Below are 22218 nucleotides of genomic sequence, written 5' to 3'. Positions count from 1 at the left end.
TATGATAAAGAGATGGGTAATCCTCAGGCGAGAATTTCAACTTCGTTATTTGGTCTCAAAATTAACAGTCTTGTTGAAGTGTTGAACAGTTATATTGAAGTTTCATTCTACGTTGATGATTTTTTTAATATGTTACAAAATCAAACATAAGTCGAATAACATTGATCGACGATTATTACCTCGAAAAATGGTTTCAAATTTTCTCCATCAAAAAAATTGGGATGTATTTTTGCAAAAAAAGTAAATTGCATCTGGATCCAAAACTCAGTTGTACGGAAATACAATTAAAATGGATCATGAATCCTAACTTATTTGTCAATTTTTTTTTATTAAATTCTACTCCATATCAAAATATTTAAATAAAGATGTTTAAAAAGATGACATATTTAAGTTGAAAGCGGCAATGACTAGGGTGCTAGTCACAACATTTTACAAAATTATAACTTTAGTTCGATCTAAACTGTACTAAAGTTCAATAGTGTATGGCTCTGCAAGGAACTTACCAATCTGAAAATGATATCAAATTTCCGTTATAACAATAAAACTGAAACAAACCCTCTTATTATTCAACAAAATTTTGCAGAAATTAAAGCAGATTATTCAGATTGTTTTTCTACTGTTTATACAGATGGATTGAAGGATGTTAACCGAGTTGTAATTGTAAACATAAAAGCAACTTTCCGTTTGCAAGCTGCTGCATCAATAAATACTGCTAAAGCAAAGGCAAGAATTCTGGCTTTGAAATTTATTGCTACTTGAGATAAATCGAAATGTATTATAATATTCAAACCCGATTGCATACGTAAGAAGGAAATCCTATTTCTATGGATAGGGAGTCATGATAGAATCCATGGAAACCCGGTTGTAGAATAGGAAGCAAACATTGCCCTGGATGACCCTTTACATGTATCTTACTGTGTGCTGATTTTAGATCTAAAATTAGATAAGATGTTTTTAATATATTAAAAAATGGGATGGAGTAAAAAAATATATAATAAATCACACAAAATTAAGACTAAATTAGTTTAACCTTTAAATAATTTTATGTGCAGATAAGTAAATAGTTGCCGTATTGATCATACTTAAATAACACATGAGTATCTTCTAAAAAACAAAGAAGAACCATAATGTGTACCTTGCTACTGCAAATATACTAATGAATATGTTGTAATTAATTGTTTTGGCTTTGCTGATATTCATAGGAAGCAATTTAATGTCAATAATAGGTATGACTTATTTGATAGTTATCAAATTACAAACATTGTTCCATTCTTAAACGAAGTTGAAATATATTTAATATATAAAAATGTTGTAAAACTTTTAACAAAAATGTTCAAGTATTGATACTTTAGGATGAGTATATTGAAGGACCGTTTTTCTGATTTAAAACAATACTTTGAATCGTAAAAATATTATTTGAATTAGCTGTCGCCGCGATATACTTAGTAGCCTTTTTGCAGTTAGGCGGCGTAAAGCAAACACCAATCAATCAATCAATCAAACTGTACGTTCTTATTTTGCGTTCATTGACATACATTTGTAGATAGATTTACGTGATTCTTCCACATAAGATGCGTTCGTGTTTGTTTGTCATGTTGGAGAATAAAATATCCTAGCAAGCAGAACACTTCATGTATCCCTCGCCGGGATTCGAACCTTTGCTCCTGAGATATCGTGGCACCAACTCGCATTGCACTAGACCCGACTCGCTAGACAACTCGACCACCTATGCTCTATAAACTTAAGCTTTTGATCGCTGGGCGTTACCTTTCCTTAATGCATAGGATCAAGAAATATCAACAAAAAACGTTAAGATTTTTATGTGATGACGTCACAATTCCGTCATAATATGTACTTTTTTCACAAAAACGATGAAAAAGACAGAATTTATGCAGTTTTCTATCTTTATTTCTGTTGTGGAAACATCGTGCGCAGGCAAGAAACAACAAAAAGATTTAACAGATGCTTTCTTGTAACTATTAACAAAATATCACCAAATATAAAGTTGTTTCTTGGGTGCGCACATACTTTTTCAATCTAAAATATACTTAAAAATTTGACAAAAACAAAGAAAATCAGGAAATTTTACAAATTATGCAAATTAAGTCATGATTTGTTGCCATGTTAACTTGTTCGATGTCCAAAATTGTTTTGTTTTTCTGAATACCTTTTATCTTAGATACTGTACAGTAATTTGAAAATATGTATGATAACTTTTTAATTTACAGTAATGTTTGGGTCAAATAAGGGCCTTATTGCCCCTACTCCAGATAAGGATATAAAAGCAATAGGTGAAATAAAAAAAAAAAAACCCTAGCTATCAGTACATTGTCTGTCTGATGAAAATCCAGGGCTTGCGTTAACTATCCGGAATTCTTTGGTAGAGGGTACCTGCTCAATATGAGACTTTCAAGCAAAAATTCTAACATGCCACGGACGCCATTAAGAGATGGTTGACCCTAAAGCCTCGGTCACACCTTACCAGATAGCTCGAACGGACGCCTAACAGATAACTTTTTTTCAATTCGTTCATGTCCGTTAGACGTCCGTTGTTATCCGTTAGATGTCCGTCCATATCCGTTGCATGTTTGTTAAGCGTACGTTTTATCCGTCGACGTCCGTTTTGTCCGGTGGAAAATTTTGAGCATGTTTAAAACTTTGAACGGGCGTCCAACGGATAAAATGTCCGTTGAACGTCCGTTTTGTACGGTACTCGTCCGTTTCGTTTCCGTTTTGTATCCGTTACGTGTCCGTTATACATCCGTTGAAGGTCTGGAAGATAATTTCACCAACGGACTTCTACCGGACGTTTAACGGATAAAACGGATGTTGAACGAATGAGAAACGGACTTCTACCGGACGTATAACGGATAAAACGGATGATGAACGGATCTGAAACGGATTTATGCCAATTGAAAATTTCGCGTCAGAAATGCCAATTATTGGTATGTCAGATTTCTTACGGTTCATGAATTCTTATTATTCATAGAGTAAGGACGATTCTTCACATTCAAGCAGCTCTTATTCAGGTCAGACACGGACCTTTTGTTGTATTTCGAAGAATAAACCAAAACCAGTTACACCTAAACATTTTGAATATTGATGCGATGCACATGTATTATTATTGTCGCCTTTAATTTTTCCGCATATATTGTTCATCCGTTTTATCCGGTACGCTTCCATTAGGTGTCCGTTTTATGCGGTACTCGTCCGTTGGATGTACGTTCGACATCCGTCCTGTCCGGTACCTTTCCGTTTTTCGTACGTTGCATATCCGGTGTGTGTCCGTTATGCATCCGTTACACGTCCGTTTTATTCGGTCAGTACATCAACGGACTCCAAACGGATAACAATTTTGTCAACAACAACTTTTATTTTCATCCGTTAGGCGTCCGTTCGTGCTATCCGGTAAGGTGTGACCGAGGCTTTACGGACTTTCTGTAGCACAGATGACGAAGAATAAATTTCGGTCATCGTTATCAGAGTCCCATTTTTCATGCCCCCCTAATGCGATTTGCTTTATTATATTTATCTCCGGAATTAATAGCATAACCAACACGACCTGCTTACCTATCATGAGCACCTTAATTCAACAAGATTTGCTGAGAATCCTGTTAATTAGTCTTTGGGTCTCTTTTTTCACAATGGCATGACGGTAGTTTTGTTTTCGACTTATGAGTTGGAATATTCCTTGGTGTATTTCGCCTATCTTATAGTATAAAGGACATAAGCAACTCACATAAAATAAAAGAATAAAAAAGTCCGTGCAGTTACTGATATCTAGTTCAAATAATGTTGTCAATGATAAATAAATCATAATTCAATCAAACTATACTATTATTAAGTAATTATCAAACAGACAAAATAAATATATGCCATCATCAATCTGGGGAAGTCATAACATATGTACAGTAGATACATATATAAGGAAAAATTATCAATCATGTCCCACCTGAAAATAATACAATTGCATTATTTTGAGAAAAGTGGGTCAATTCGTAATTTTATTTTACGGAAATAATTTGAAATGCGGCTTTATTTCTTTTATTTAAGCTGCTGCAGTAATGTTTCTTTTGGGTATGGTCCTTGGAGGTATATTCGGAGTATTATTCTTCTTCCAGGTATACATAGTATTAATAATCAGTACCAACTTGAGAGTGTTTGATTTTTGTCTTAAATAGTACAAATTTCTGTGACGATCTATCAGATTTGTATCTATTAATTTGAAAATAAATAAGAAAATTAGTAATATGACCATTTCTACACAGCTACTTTTGCATCTATTTTTAGGTACTATGTCTGTACCAAACATCTGTAGTACTGGAAATCTACTTCTCATATTCAGTACTATTTTGTTACTCCAAAATTATTGTACTATTTAGGTACATTGTACCTGTATTTTACAGTACTTAATTTGTACGTGAAAAGTTAAGTACTACATATTTTTGGTTACAACGTTACATTTTCAGCATTTTGATAGTATGTCTATTTCAAATCTCTTAAAATTATGATTTCAAAGATTGAATATTGTGATCACTTTTATTATTATTTCCAGTGCAAATCAAGTACTGTAAAATACAGGTACAATAATTTTAAAGTAAAGAAATAGTACTAAATATCAAAAGTAAATTTTCAGTACTACAGATTTTAAATACACAAATAGTACCTATGCAAAATTTGCTGTGTAGGATCAAAAGCAAAATTCAAGAAATATCAAAGAGTTTAAGTGTTCGTACCGTCCAACAAAACGACCAGCAATGGATTGGTGATATGAAGTAAATACAACACGGAAGTCCTTAAAAATGAAATTATGATTTTACTACATCGAAGGCAGTATGGTAAATAGAGAGTCATATATCAAATTATCATGCCACGACCACACTTTGTATTAGTTACCTAATCTACACACAAAACCCGTAAATACTGTTTCATATTGGTCTCTGCTAAATGTTCTACATTAAGACTAGTGGCTTTTTTTACGAATTTCTTAACTACAATAAAGAACTGATCATTGAATTGTTAATAAATTATATGGAAATAGTGAAATTAACCATTTGTGAATTGTGGGGTGTTTCAATATTTTATTTCCTTGCCTTTGGTAGTCTACTCAGTTGTCAGTACTCTTTGTACTACACTCCCACATAATATCAAAACTATTTCCCCTTACAAATCATATGGTCTTTCGATAAATCTGAATGCAAATTTATTGCTGCAATTAATGCTTTTTTTCTCAAACGAGAAAGGTAGATATGCTGAATATATGTACTAGAGGTGTGACAAGAGGACAAAAGCCAAACAAAATCTTCTTAAAAATGTTTATGAACGTTTTGAAAATAAAGTTTATCGACAGATTGTAGGTTTTCTTTTTTTTAACAATAAATATACTCTTTATTCTTTAGATTGCTTGTTACAACTATACTTCATTGTCCAAGCGCCAAAGGAGTATTTCTGTGGTAAACATCTAAGTTGCCAGGAACATACTCAGAAAATAATAAACTATATACATAAACTATGACAATATATCTCAATTATTCTATTAAATCAATTTCTTCAAATTCATGAAAAACAAATTTTGAAAAATTATTTTGCTTTCACTCCTAACCCTTCTTGATTTTGTTATAAACAATTCATACACATCTAAGTATTTAAATTTTTGCTCTGAAACATTGTATGTATTAAAAATGCAAAAACCAAAAACTGTCAAAAAAAAGTTTAAAAAAAACATAACAACCCTAATGTGATATTTTGTATCCAAATACTAAATGTTTAACTGATATCATATTTTTAAAATTGAGTTGTGAAAGAAGTTGTTCCACTTTAGCCCAAAAAGCTTTTAAAACAGACCATGTCATAAAGAAATGTAAGTAATCTTTCTTTTCTGTTTTACAAAAATAACATTTACTATTATTATAAATTTTCCATTTAAATATCAACTGTTTTGTTGGAATAATAGTATTAAGAAGTTTCCATTTAAACATTTTCATCTTTTTCCCCTTAATAAAAAGTCAAATCACAAAAAATACTGAACGTAGAGTAAAATCCAATCGGAAAGTCCATACACACAAGGCAAAATCAAATAACAAAACACATTAAAAACGAATGGACAAGAACTGTCATATTCCTGACTTGGTACAGGCATTTTCAAATGTAGAAAATGGTGGATTAAACCTGGTTTTATAGCGCTAACCCTCTCACTTTGATGACAGTCTCATCAAATTTCATTATATTTACAATCATGTAAATATAAAATCGTTTACGAATGACATATTTGGCTTGTTATCTTACTTTACATATCTTGTCCAAATACTGATGGCAGTGTGTGTTTTTCATTTACTAGACTATTATATGACAATTTAATATAGATATCTTTTGATTTTATTGGTTGTTTTCCCCCCATCTCAAATTATCCTTACTTATATTGATTTTACTTATTTTAGAGTTTTCATTAATCAGAACTTTTTGCCATTCCTTCGGGATGAAAAATTTTAATATATCAAACTCTGCAATCCAATAAGACTTCTTGCTTAATTTTTCTAAATTAAAAACCTCTATTAACTCTCCTCACAATCAAGTACCAGTATGTCATAAATTTATATGAATCCATTTGCTACCTAGTTATGAAAAAACAAACTTTTGTTGCAATGTTTATTACAAAAATACGTTTTTTCCGCAAATAATTTGTTTTCTTATGTTTGAAAAATGATCTTTAAGTTTTGTTAAACCGCCCCGTGTTTTCGCCCAACTTGAAATTACTTGCAAATAAAAGTCTGGTATTTTTAAAAATTCCTCAAGTGATTTTACATGATCTTAATTAATGTTTAGGAAAGAATAATTGCTATCTTGGTTGTAGAAATATTTGGTAGGAACATTCTTCCAGTTCGGTAATTGTAGGTTTGTCTAAATGTACAAATTGTGCTCCTTAAATAGTAGATTTGTTCCTGTACTATTATGAAACACAATATGGCCAAATTCAGAAAAGATCCGTCTCATTATTATTTGATTAATATTGTTTTAGTTAAATGATCACCATTGAGAGATTACATGTACCTTACTTAAATCAAACATTATTAGCAGGAAGAGTACTTTCCTAGACAAAAACGGATGATTTTTCTTTCCTTATTGTAGTTCTCCTTTTTTTAAGGACGGTTATGTTCCGTTGGCACAATAACTCATTCGTTTTGTCGTTGACTGTAGTAACGTTTTCGTAATCTATGTATTACTGGTAAATTATGAAGTCAGGGAATTCGTTATCACAACTTATCTAAAACCTTCACTACATTATTACATAGATACAAATCTTTGGTTTGGAATTTCGGTTATAGAAAAACAAAAAGTATAACAGTACAACATGTACAACATAAGAACGAACTACAAAAATCAGTTGAAAAATGCTTAACTTATCAGATGGACAAAAATACAAGTGAACGTGGCCGAGTTCTTGTTCATCACAACAACAAAACAAAATATCACAATTTTAATGTTACGGTGATGTTGTTAATCGAGCCAATTGCAAGAAATGAAGAAACGATTCGGGTCAACTGATAAATTCTTGCCATCTGATTTGTACTAACATGAACTACGCGATGTAAGATTTGTTTTATAGGGTTTGTGCTTGTCTTGTTTTAGTCATTTGCTATTTTATTGTTTTTACCGTAACAGGCATTAATATGACTTGTAATTTAAAACTACTGTTTGAATTAAAACCAATTTGAACACTGTTATGTGATATCGTGTCACTTAATACAAAACCAGTGTATTTTAAAAGACCAACGCGGCGGATGTCACATGTAGAATAGGATGTTCCCTTCTTCCGAGGGCGATATGAGATCAACCTCTGTTGGGTGCGTGTTACTCGTTTTTAGGTTTTCTATGCTGTATTATGTTTACTGTTATTTGTCTTCTGATCTTTTTAATTTGAAATGTCCCTTTTAGTACCTATCGACTATCTTTTATACCCATCCATTGAGAGACAGGTTTTTTTAAAGGAACTGTCGACTGATAAATCATATAAAACAGTTGTAGAATATGATTTAAATTATATCAAAGCTTTTCAGAAGGCACACTTGAGGTTTCCTAAATGTGATATGTTCAATGAAACATTAAGGGAAAATAAGAAAATTCGTTTTCAAAATATTTTATATTAAAATTAGCAAATAAAAACCCGATATTAAACGCACTATTCATTGATCGTAAAAAAAAATCATATACCAAGCTTTAAATTCGACAAAATAAAAACATATTAAAAATGTACATTTATTTTGCAGAAAAAGACCCACACAGTTCTTCTTCAGCAGAATAGGAACCCTTAAAAGAAGAGGACGCAGTATAGCCCTTTTGAAACAAAATTATCTATGGATAATTATAATTAAAATAAAAAAAATATACAACATAATATATATAAAAAACAAGAAATGAGAAACACTTATGACACGGAACCACATCAACAAACAACCACTGAACATCAGATGTCTGACTTAGGACAGGTGCAAATAAACGCAGATGGTTGAAACGTTTTAATAGGTACCAACCTTCACACTTACCTGAAACCTGAATGTATTCATATTTTATTAATGATCATATTGAAACGTATATCAAGAAAACGTATGAAATATTGAAATATTAATATGCTGATCATTAAGCAGAAATATTTATTTTGAAACAATCTAAATTACATGCTGAAAGAACGATTCACTAGTAGGCTAGATAGAAGACCTTTATCTAATCATGAAGTATTGACTCATCACAAAGATATAGGGGGCATTACCAATAGGACAAGATTATATCTATGATAGATATTAACCGGGGGGGGGGGTGATAGTGCAAAGGTATGGTGGTGGTTATGCACTATCCTTTATTTTATAGGGCATCATTACTCCTGGTGAACCTAGTATGTTTTGCATTTGTTCGTTTGAGTTAACTCTTACTCACAAAATTTAAAGTTTGACATGTACCGTTCTCCATTTATTTGATATGCAAACAACTTGCGAATTGCAACGAAGTCTATAATGACATCCTTGTTGAAGATTAAAGATATAGGTTATTTTTTAAAAAGTGATCAGACTTCAAAATAAAGGATCCCTTACATGAGTTTTACGTACGAGTCGTCAAAATGTAAGAATTCTCAAGACTGTAACTCAAGCCCAGAAGATTTGCATGGGACAAGAGAACCAATGCGGTTACGTTATGAGTCTGAATATGTTAGCACCAATTTCATTAAAACAATCAATAGGAAGTAGGTGCTATTGTCAAAGTGTTCTAAATATTTTGAGAAATATAATAAAACATCAGTAAATTGATTTTTATAGATTGAGTTCATTCTAAAATGTTTACATAAATAAAGGCAACAGTAGTATACCGCTGTTCAAACTCATAAATCCATGGACAAAAAACAAAATCGGGGTAACAAACTAAAACTGACGGAAACGCATAAATATAAGAGGAGAACAACGACACAACACTACAATGTAACTAACACACACAGAAACGGACCAAGCATCAGACAAAATCCCACGAGAATAACAAATATAACATCAAAACCAAATACATGAATTTGGGATAGACAAGTACCGTGACACGTCTTATCGCAATGTCAATTTACACTCAAAAATAAGAGAAAACAAACGACGCAACGTTAAATTGTAACACACACAGAAACGAACTATAATATAACAATGGCCATATTCCTGACTTGGTACAGGACATTTTTAAAGGAAAAAATGGTGGGTTGAACCTGGTTTTGTGGCATGCCAAACCTCGCACTTTAATGGCAATGTTAAATATAACATAGAAATGACAACATAATATTACAGGACTACAATACAAATAAATAGGAAAACGTATTAGACAAAGAAACACATGATTAATGAATAACAAAAAGCATCAGGTTTAAAATTTATACGCCAAAAACGCGCCTCGTCCACACAAGACTCACCAGTGACGCCCAGATATAAAAGATCGAAAGCGAAAAAAAGTACAAAGTTGTACAGCACTGAAGATCAAAAGTTGAAAAAGGTTGTGTCAAATACGGCTAAGTTTGTATGCTTGGGATAAAACATCCTAATTATTTAGAACAATTAATGCTATTGCAAACAGTAAATTTTATCAAATGAATATAACAGATATACATAATGAAACAGAAGTATTAACTCATTACATAAAACAAACATGAATACATAATGAATGACCAACACAGAATAGACACACCCGACTCAGTCCAGGCCTCAACGCAGTAAATTATGAAAATGACGTCACATACGACGGTGAAAAGGCATTAACAATTACGTCACATACGATGGTGAAAAGGCATTAAAAATTTGAACATATGAAATTTCTGGAACAGCAGAAAAATTAGGCCACATATGAAAAACTATATCTCAAAAGTAAGATAGAATTAGGATTGATTAAAGATTAAAATAGAACTAAATACTAATATTGCATTTAAACACAATGCATATTGCAATACTTATTAATAGCAATTAACTATAATATGTATATGTGCAGTTTGTTATGAATCCAACTTCAAACTTAAATTATCGTGCAGATTATGTTGACCAAAATTAAATCTAATAAATGACGGCGGTGATTAATTTTTGTTTCCATAACACATAAATATAATAGAAAAGACGTCAACACATTTGACAAAATCCGATGAGAATTACAAATATAACATTAAACTAAATACATGAGTTTGGGATAGACAAGTACCGTAACACGTTTTATAGTAATGCGAATTCACACTCAGCAAAACAGTCACAATCGGGAATAAGTCACGTTTGCTAATTAAAAGATTAGACGACATAATGACAAACCACAATCTACCATGTGGTAAAAATGTCCTTAGCTAGTTTGGTTAAACACACATTGTATGGATCCACCAATTCGTGATGGTGTCCATAAAATTTACGGAGTGTCAATTTTAATCTGTCCTCCTCATAACGTTGTTGGAGAAGTTTCTGCGTAAGTAGCACACTCCTGTATATATATAAACTATGAAGACCAGTTCTGCCCTGGACACCTTGTCACACCTTGTCACACTTGTGGACAAGTGTCTACAACAACTGACATAACTGACAATTCTCTGGGAGGACAAAGCTAATACTTGACCGGATAGTGATTTGGACAAGTATAAGCCAGCATTCTAGGAAGGGAAGTCTTAAAGAAATAAAACCTAAATTATCATATTTATTTCATACCAGAATACACAATAAATATTCTTATATTATTACAGTAAGTTGTACAACAATACAGAAGTTAATTAAAGTGGGGAAATGTCTTACTTAAAGTAGGGGCTTTCAAAATGTATCATTTAAACCATTTTATTCCCAAGTCCTAGCGTTTGAACCCTAAATAATGCCAAAACATTTAAGAGAAGTATTGGTCCAGAACAGTCAGAGTAAACAGCATGGCTGTTATGAATACTGATAGTTACCTTCGAGTAAAGTATGAATTCTGGACAATGTATATATATATGGGAGTGTTTAACGACCTTGACTGGCTGTTGAGCACTCGCACGGTCAGATGGACAATGTATGAAATGTGAATTCAGTATATAATTAATAATCAAATGACTTAACAAATGGTAATTTCTTGAAATAAGATTTGCAATTTAACTAATTTCCAACACCATCTTACCTTTAACTAAGAATAACAGGTTTAGAAAAGGAGTCAATTTATTGTGTGCATACACACAGGTTAAAGTTTTCATGTAAACAATTATATTTTGATTTCAAATATTTTGGCCAGGAGCATCACTGAAGAGACATGTATTGTCGAAATGCGCATCTGGTGCAAGAAAATTGATACCGTTAATATTATTGTAGTTATATAAAGTGTAAATACGCTCAAGCTAACAAGGGAGATAACAAATAACACTTAATTCCAATATTGCCACATATGTAAAGAACACACAATAAGACAGACTGTTTATATTTGTTCAAGCTTTATTAAATTTTTGAAAGATGTCTGGAGATATTAGAATATTCATATCTTTCTAAAGACAAACACGAGTCATTTGTCAACAGATGGCTGGATTTATGGAAGTTAGCAAATTAATATAAATACTACCGTGCAACGTGAATGAATGAATTTGATATATAACACAATTTCATTACAATATCAATCACATACATAAAACTGAAGACGTGGTATGATTGCCTATGGGACAACTCTTCACAAGAGACCAAATATCACAGAAATTAACAACTATAGGTCACGGTATGGTTTCAACAATGAACAAAGCTCATACCCCATATTCAGCTATTAAAGGCCCCGAAATAACAAATGTAAAACAATTCAAACGAGAAAAATAATGGTCTAATTTCTGTGGAACAATATGACTATTGCCACCATTATATCAAAATGAATGACTAGAAGAAAGAACAAAAGAAATAATACGCCATAAAATTATGCCAAATAGGTATATAAATGTGAACTTTTCAATGAACCTCGATAAGAAAGCCATATTGATGTAAATGTAAAATAAAATGTAATCAAAGTAAAAAATGTCGCCAGTCAGTATCAAAATGTGAAATAAGTACTAAATAAAATGAACTAAACAAATAAATGTAACAATCAAATTATTTACAATTTGTACTTAATGTATTCATTCTGTACCTTCAATTAATTAATATAAGCCATATAAAACATATATCAACATATTTATAAAGTCAGTAAATAAACCCTGCAAAGTATGTGATCACAGGTACCAAGATTACAGTTTTGTATTTGCGCCTGACGAACGTTTCGTCTATACAAGACTCATCAGAATAAAACAAAATGTTGAAAAGGCCAAATAAGTACGAAGTTAAAGAGCATTGAGTTTTGTAAACAGTCAATTACCTTTCTTTACAACCCTATTTGTTTTACATATAGGTCTTTTAACATCTAAATGAGATAGGCTAATACCCATTTGATTTCTTTCTGCACGGACGATTTCGGTGGTCAGGATAAAAAGACAATTTAAGGTGTGCTTGACCAATGCGACGTTCGTTACAAGACAAGGTAAGTTTGGTTTACTATTCCCCACCCTCCAACCAAACATAACCATCTGACATGCAACATTTTCGTTTTGTATCAACTTGTGTATGGTGAAATTTGATGCATTAATGCATGGCTGGTTGAATAAAGATATGTAAAACATTTTATTTAGATATAAAAAAAGAAGTGCTGACTACTGGGCTTTTAATACCTCGGGCTACAAAAACTTCATCAGTAGAGACATCAACCCAGTGGTTGTAAATAAACTCATCACAGATAGAAGGATACAAAATGTATTTGCGCAGACATGCGTTTTGTCTACAAAAGACTCATTATTGACGCTCGAATCAAAAACAAGTACGAATTTGAAGAGCATTGAGGACAAAAATTTCCTAAACGTTTTGTCAAACATCTATTCCTGAGATATAAAAGCGTTAGAATTTCAAAAATTAAAAGTTCTGTAAACAGTAAGTTAAAGATTAAGATAATATATATATGATGATTCGTGTCAATACAGAAATGCTGACTTCTTTAAAGGCCACATGAAACCTCAAATTTGAAAAAAAATACGGATAAATTTTTTATATCTGAATGGATAATTTTTATTATAAAACTTATTTACATATACTTTTTTCTGTAGAACATTCTTTACCTTGTCCACATTTTGAAGAAGTTTACATTTTTTAATTGCTTGGTTCTAGCAAGCAATTTGCCAACATATTTTCCGATCTTAGCGTGACCCCTATCGTAAAAATCCGGTGATCGCAATACGCATGTATCTGTCATTTAGATAAACTATTATCTGATTGTACATGTTATACACGTGATCAATATCCATGCTTCTTTGTTGACTGTTTACTATAAGGTGACAAACGATAAACTACTGCTAAAAACACGACAAATAAATAGCTGCCACATTTACACATTATAACAGACAGAGAGGGAAAACATTAACAATTATACGAAATATTCCTTAAAAAAATGAAAAAATCGTGCACAGAAGACCAAGTTTAAGATATACACATGCATAAGTTCAAGAATTTGATAAACACTATTTTTCATCAGTCACTCGTTTCATATGACTTTAATAACTACAAAAGACCAAACTGTTGTTCTTGATCTTTATTTCGAAAACCAAATTTTACGCCATAAGCATGTAAGCATGTTTAATATTTTTATCACATTTATCAATTTATATACACAAACAATATATGTTAACAGGAAATGGTTCAAATTAAACAAAATTTCAATAGGAAACAATTCTTGTATGTTCCTGTATATATAAACGTGTTATTAAATATTTTGATTATAATGGATACTCTCATAATTTTGGTTATAAACCTTATCCTTTACGGTAAGTGGAAAGTGATTTCTTATTGATCCATGCAAGCAGTTGTTGTTGTGTAACTAACATTGGTAAAATATGAATTTAAATGAACCTGTGAATAGATTGGAGACTCTCCCAAAAAACGGGAAAATGTACGGTACCAAATTTAGATATGAAAAAAACAGAACCCGTAACTTGATCTCAACCAATCCATTTTGTCAAAAAATGATATTTAAGTCAAGAAGAAAACATATGTACTACATGCATTTTCTGCTTGTTTAATATATAAATATATGTTATTGGAAAATTATGATAAATTAATTAACCCAATATCCTGTTTTAAGTGTTTACATATTTTGTTATAATATTTAATTCTGAATGATTTTATTGAGCTCAGTTTTAAAGGGAAAAATTAAACCAGTTACCGATAATCAAACGCACAATTTTACTTGTTGTCTTTAATCATTATGATGCATAAGTTTTAGGAAGAGTCTGTATGTGTAACTTAACGTTATTACTTTTACTGAGAATACGTTTATATTTATACGTCTGAAATATTTCTTATTATATTTGGTTGCATTTAAGTTCTATGATTAAATATGACAGCAAGAAACTATTAGCTGTGCGCTCGTCGTTCATTTTCTTTACTTTCAACCGCTCCAAGGCGTTCATTGAAAATGAGGATATGATAATGTAACGGAGCACAAATGTAAGCAAGACTTAACTGTATATTAAATTCAACAAGTGTCAGCATTATCTTCATTAATTTTATTAGTTAACACACCATTTTTTTTGTTCCATATATTTATACACAGCTAGGGAGTATTTGTTGTTTACCGAAAATATAAGATACACCGATTTAAGGTAGCACAATACAAAGATTTTTTCACTCCCAATCAGATAACTTTAAACTGATGTGATTCATTTCATCCTTCTTTATATTTTATAAATAAGGTACCAAAAGAAAGAAGAAAGATTTAATCTTTCAAATTGTGATAATTTCATTATGACATAATTATTACATAATCAATTGTTATGTAATTAGTTGCTATATTGTGATGTTCACACTTGAATGAATTTAGCGTCTTTGTTCTTCATAGCATCCCAAAATATTTTATAGATTCTTGTACAACACAGCTTGACCTCCAAAACCGTGTCTCAGATTTCCAAAAACATCAATAGAACAAATTTTATACCCAATTGAATTTAGTGATCTCTTATGAATTGACGTTGCAAACTTCATTGACGATTTACGAGAGAATGAAATACAATAGGAAAAATCTTAGACACAGTTTTTGAGGTCAAACTGTGAAGTGCAAGAATCTATTAAATATTTTGGGATGCTATGAATAAAAAAGAAGCTAAATTCATTCAAGTATGGACATCACAATATAGCAACTAATTACATAACAATTAATTATGTAATAATTATGTCATAATGAAATTATCAGAATTTGAAAGATTAATCATTCTTCTTTCTTTTGGTATCTCATTTATAAAACTTAAAGAAGGATGAGTGGAATTACATCAGTTTAAAGATGTCTGATTGGGGATGAAAAATCTTTGTATTGTGCTACCTTAAATTATGTACACAATAAATAATTTCTGTGAAGTTACTTGTATTTCCGTGTCTATATTTAATGTACGAGTATAGTAAAACAGAAAAAGAAAAGAGAAACGGAAATATACAGGAATACATAAAGTTTCGTAAGTCATTGCAATGGACCATACGTTACTTACATGCTTACGAGTTTTCATAGCACTTAGCAATTTTTGGAACGAATATGTGAGATAAAGGTCTACTGCATTTGGGCAAATAAAAAATATTTTATACATCTAATTATTTTATTTTTAACAGATTCACAAGTTTTGCATTTTTTAAACCATGCATCAATATTTTAATGTTTTTATTTAAATTCCTTATATGTCACGTATATTGTTCATTCATTTGTTTAAATTGTGAAGAATGTGACTTTACTAAGAATACACGCATTTAACTAAAGTCGATAAAGTTTGAAACAAGTAAACGATAGAAACATCGATGTTTTTTGGCTTAATGATTTACCTGTACACAGCTCGGGACTCAACACTGTTTAAAACGAATTATTACCAGTTTAAAATAGTTTAACGGGAGCCTTGCCTATTTGTTTGACGCTACTTACCACCATCTTAAATTAAATTGAACGACTGCAAGAATCTTTTTGACTGGCATTGAAATTATTTGATATGCATTGAAATAAATTAAAAATGATTTACAATTTTTGTCAATCGTTATCAAATGACGATTACTCTCATTTAATAAGCGTTAATACGTTGTTGTCCGTTCAAGCTAAATTCGGGTTACTAGTGGTTTCTTGTTCGAAACATTTTGAAAACTTTTAATACACATGTACATGCATATGTATCTCCAATATTCACAACCGCCTCGGTGGTCTCACCGAACCGTAGACACCTCGAAAGAAGAAAGGGCAAATATCAGTAGGTCCGGCGTTCAGTGCATTGCTAATGCATTGTAGAAGATCTCGACTTTGCGCACTTTGAAGTGGCTACCACTAGACCATTGAGAATGTAATGAACATTCAAGATACACAGGCATGAACATGAATATTTCAAACATTTTCAAACAATAATATGTAGGCATAGGACACTAGATATGTACGCATTTAGTATATAACTTCCTATTTCAGTAAAAACTTTCTAATTTGGAACAGGTAAGAGTTTCCTTTAGACTACTGTCTATTAAATAACTATAAAAGATCATCCGAAAGGAACATAATCGATGTTACTTTATATGCTATTTCTTATGTTGATCCTATTTGATCCCTTGATTCTACAGGCCGTGTCTGATCAGTCATTTTCGCTTAATTCTTAGTAAATAAATCCTCAACTTAAAGACCTACACCGGATAAATAATGTCGTGGAACAAAAAGAAAAAAAAAACAGACAACTTTGCGTAAACATATTTCAAGAAAATTAAAAAGAGAAAAGAAACACATTCACCATATGTTCACTAATGAACGCAATTTCGAAATTACTACGTTATCGAAAACTTATTTTAACTTGTATGAAAAATCAATATTTATACCAACAAATATTAATTATTGATGATATTAAACAATATTCTAGTTGCGAAAACATTTACTCTCAGAATAATAAATAAATATATATGAAAGTCACTTCCAACACGAACTGTATTTCGAATCTTTTATTCAAAGGACGTGTGTTTTCCTTGGATGTTTCAATAAGTGGCCCAGAGTATGTGAAGGCAGGAGATGAGATATGGGTCAATTGCTCGACAAATATGGCGCCGTATGGTAAAAGTGCAGAATTCCTCTTGAATGGTGTAACATTTAAGACTGTACATAAAATACTAACAGGTTGCTATTCAGCAGTTTCAAATATTAAGTGCGATACGGATACTTGCCTCTGCTCAGATGATGGGAAGGTTTATTCGTTAAAGATCAAGAAAACACTGCCAAACAGTATCCTTAACATTTCCTGTACCATGAAATTAAGACAAGACCACAAGATGTTTGCATCTGATACTATTAGTATATCAATATTGGGTAAGTTCGGTTTATCATGGCCTTTTATTTGTTTCATTTTGTGCTTGATCTGTTAGCAACAAAATTTATAAATTAGAACAAAATTAATGGAAGAATAGTATATAAGTTTGATTAACTTGTGGTTTATCCCTTTTCCATATTCAAGCAAATAATTATGCTTAAACAAACAAATTGAATATCAGACTAAGATATATGAAGATGTGGTATGAGTGCCAATGAGAGAACTCTCAATCCAAGTCACAATTTCTAAAAGTAAAACATTATAGGTCAAGGTACGGTCTTTAACACGGAGCCTGCGCTCACACCGAACAGCAAGCTATAATACCCGAACAATCACTAGGGTAAAACGCTGCAAAAAGTAAAACAAACAGTCTAACGTATAATTGAAGCCCATTTAGGACCTTCCAAAAACATAATTTTAATTCGTAATCACGAATTTGAATCGTTATTACGAATTGGGTAATTCGTTAAAACAGATTGAATTTGTTTATAGTTTATACATATTTATTTACAGTGGATTGGGAAACAAGCATCTTATATTAATCCCTTTCCACTTTGCGGGTGAGATTGAATTTGTGATAAAGAATTGGTAAAAAACGTTATAACAGATTTTATAATTCGATATAACTAAATAAAAGCGTTATCAGATTTTTTTGTAATTTGTTACTACGAAATAAAATCTTTATTACAAATTGTATAATTGGTTATAACGGATTATATTCGTGTTAACGAATTTGTTGAATAAGTTATCAGAGTTTATTTTGTAATTGATGATTTCGGATTAAAATTCATTATCACAGATTTTTTCGCTCTCCTGAACCACAAAAAAACTAAGGATTTTCCTATCACAGGAATAGATTACCTCAGCCGTATTTGGCACAACTTTTTGAAATTTTGGGTCCTAAATGCTTTTCAACTTTGTACTTGTTTGGTTTTATAACTTTTTTGATCTGAGCGTCACTGATGAGTCTTATGTAGATGAAACGCGCGTTTGGCATATTACATTATAAACCTGGTAACTGTAATAATGTTTATGTTCTTCTTCCTTATGTCTTTTGTTTGTGTATGAATTCACGCACTCCTTTTATGTTTTCATCATTATCAAATAAATCTTAAATATTAAGCATACCAACAAATACTTGCATGTGATAAATATATAAGATTGTATTTCCTTGCATTTGAAAATGTTCGAAACTACTTCTGTTGCCTCTGTTTGATATATATTCATAAGCGATACACACGAAGGAAATCGCTGGTTTAAAAATAAATATAATGTATAAAACGTATTGGTTGAGAATTATGAGGATTATATTCATTTGTTTTGCCTCTCTCCCCGCCACTAGGCAAGGATAGCGTTAAGTGTCACCCTTGTCCGTCATTCCGTCCTGTCTGTACGGCTAGCTGAAAACATTTACATAATAGGTTGTGAGTTAAGCACACGGTTTATACATCAATTACTTCTAGGTAGATGTTTTTGTGTTTTTTATTTGTACATATACATATAAAGGACGTTATTAATGTTAAATCGGTTTGTGTCGAATCCCTTTTGCTAATTTTAGCAAAGTAGAAAAACTCACTTTACCGTATGGTTCACGTTAGCTAAAGATCTGTGATAATGAATTTTAATCCGAAATCACAAATAAGAAAACTAATTCCCTGAATTTTTTCTCGAATAATTTTTTTTATAACCAATTTTACAATTCGTTATATTGATTTAATTCGTTATAACAAATTACAAAAGATTTTGATTACGAATTAGAAAATCATGATTTTCAACAATGTTTTATGACAAATTCAATCTGTTAAAAGGAATTATACAATGTGTGTAACAATTTAAATTGTGATAACAACTTAAATTTGTGATTTCGAAATCACATTATATTTTTTGGAGGTCTCGATGGACTATCGTACATCTAAATAAAGAAAAACGAGAAACGAGGAACACTTATGACCCACATAAACAAACGACAACTATTGATCATCAGATTCCCACGGAAGCCCATTTATGACCTTCCTAAAAAATAATTTCAATTCGAAATCACGAATTTAAAGCGTTTTCACGAATTGTATAATTCGTTATAACAGATAAAATTTGTAATAACAAATTGGTTGAAATCGTTATAACAGAATTTGAAATTTCGTAATTTTTTTGTAATTGGTGATAACGAATTATATATTAATTGGTTATGACGGATTAAATTCGAGATAACGAATTTGTGAGTTTAGTTATCCCAGTTTTCTTGTAATTTGTGTTTTCGTACTAAAATTCATTATCACATATTTTTAGCTCGACTTACCCAGGTGTATTAAGTGAGCTTTACTTTGCGCCCGTCGCTGTTCAATAACTTTTACGAAAATCTTCTTCACTAATATCTAAGGCCAAAGTGAAACATTCTTTATCACAATCAATATACTGTGAACGGATTTCATTTGCAAAATTAGCAGAAAGGTACTGGACACAAATTTAAACAAAGTTAGTTACGTCTTTTAAACATGTTAAATGTACAAATATAAACACAAAAACATTATACCTAGAATTTTTAGTGTGTAATCGTATGGGTTAACTCACAAACTGAATATAATTTTATTTATAGTCACCGAACCAGTTTACACACCAAAAAATCTATAGAAAAACATACGTTCAATCCTCATATTTCTTGACCGATATATTTTTCTTCTCTAATTTGTTTCTAAATTCTTTTCAGCGCAATGAATATCTTTAGTGTTTATCGTACATAGATACACCGACATGGTTTATCGAAGTATAAACCTAGGAAAAACAATTAACAGCCCTATCACATTCAAGTATTCGTTGATATGTTAATAATATAACAATTATCAAATGATGACGAAAGCATAAAAGGAGTGCATGTAATGTAAAACCAAACACGATATAAAGATGAAAAGAATAGAATATAAGTGCACAAGTAAATAAGGCTACCTTGAGTGAACCCCAGTAATGATCTACAAATAATTCCATATGATTAAGAGCGGCAATTGGCTCTTTTTCACCCTTATGTTCTATTTTGACCATGTTGGCCATGTTGTTCCGCAAGAGGCTCATCGCATATAGTAGATACCTTAATTTGTTTAGTCCTCTTCACTTCAGGCTAACCTTATACACGGTTGCACATTGTATAGCATGTTTACCTGACGATATCGGGATATCGGTATTTAGTCGGATCTTAACATGTACTTGTGATTTGTTACAAACCGGTATTTTTTTAAAATAAACAAACAAATATCGAAATGTTCAGGACTAATTAAATCTGTATTTGGGTTAGAGGATGCAAGCGTACGATTTTTATTGTGTCTTACACTTTGAGAAGCACATAATATTTTACTACTTTATTAAAATATTTTTCTGCGGAAGTTTTAAAAAAGATCTAAGAAATATTTGTTACAGGGGGTTAACTTCCATTAGTCTTCATTATCCTATAGATTAACAAATTTTGGTTATATTTACAATTTAGAATCTTCATTGAAGGTGGAGAACGAATGCATGATGAATTAATCATATTGATGTGCCATTTGTATGCAAGAGTGGCGTTCATTTCTATTATGTGCCGATTCGAAAACATTGATGTACGAATATGATTTCATAAATTTGAAACGTTTAAAATGATAACATACAAATATAAAGAACCGTTCATCATTTTAAAAAAAGACCATCAATTAGGGACGAATTATTTATCTCCCCTTCATGATAGATTGATTGGGAAATTAACCAGAGTTATCTAATATTAATCACAGATAGGGACTAGGAAGCAAATTTTAATTGTAGATAATTTAACGTTAAAACAATGTTCCACTATAAACGAATGTTACTTTATACTAATATAAGGGATTTGTTAGATAAATCTACAAATTTTATAAGAAATTATGAACTTTTATTACAATAGATTGAATATGCTATATTGTATTCTATGTTCCTCTTCTTAATTTGTTTTTTAATTATATGCACTCCTATCATGTGTTTGTCATATCATATAATTCTTAAAATATGAAAATCAACAAATACTTGAATATGATTGGTCTGTTACATTCTTAGGTTTGACATTTCGATAAACGCTGTTGGCGGAACTGCTTCTGTTGCAGATGTGTAAAATATATTCATAGGCGATAGACACGAAGGTGAAGGCCGGTCTAAAAAGATTTCAAATAAAAATAATGCATAAAATGTATCGGTTACGAATTCTGAGTATTAAACACATGTTTTATGACCCGTGATGGGGACAATAAGTCTAGCCCTTGTTCGTCCGTCGAGTCCATCCGTCGCGTACGTTCAAAACACTGGTTTATGCGTTCTCTATTATTAACATTAACACAGACCAAGTTTGAAACGGGGAG

This window comes from Mytilus edulis, chromosome 6, assembly GCF_963676685.1.
Source record: "Mytilus edulis chromosome 6, xbMytEdul2.2, whole genome shotgun sequence".
NCBI classification, from domain to species: Eukaryota; Metazoa; Mollusca; class Bivalvia; order Mytilida; family Mytilidae; genus Mytilus; species Mytilus edulis.
This window is presented reverse-complemented; position numbering follows the sequence as displayed.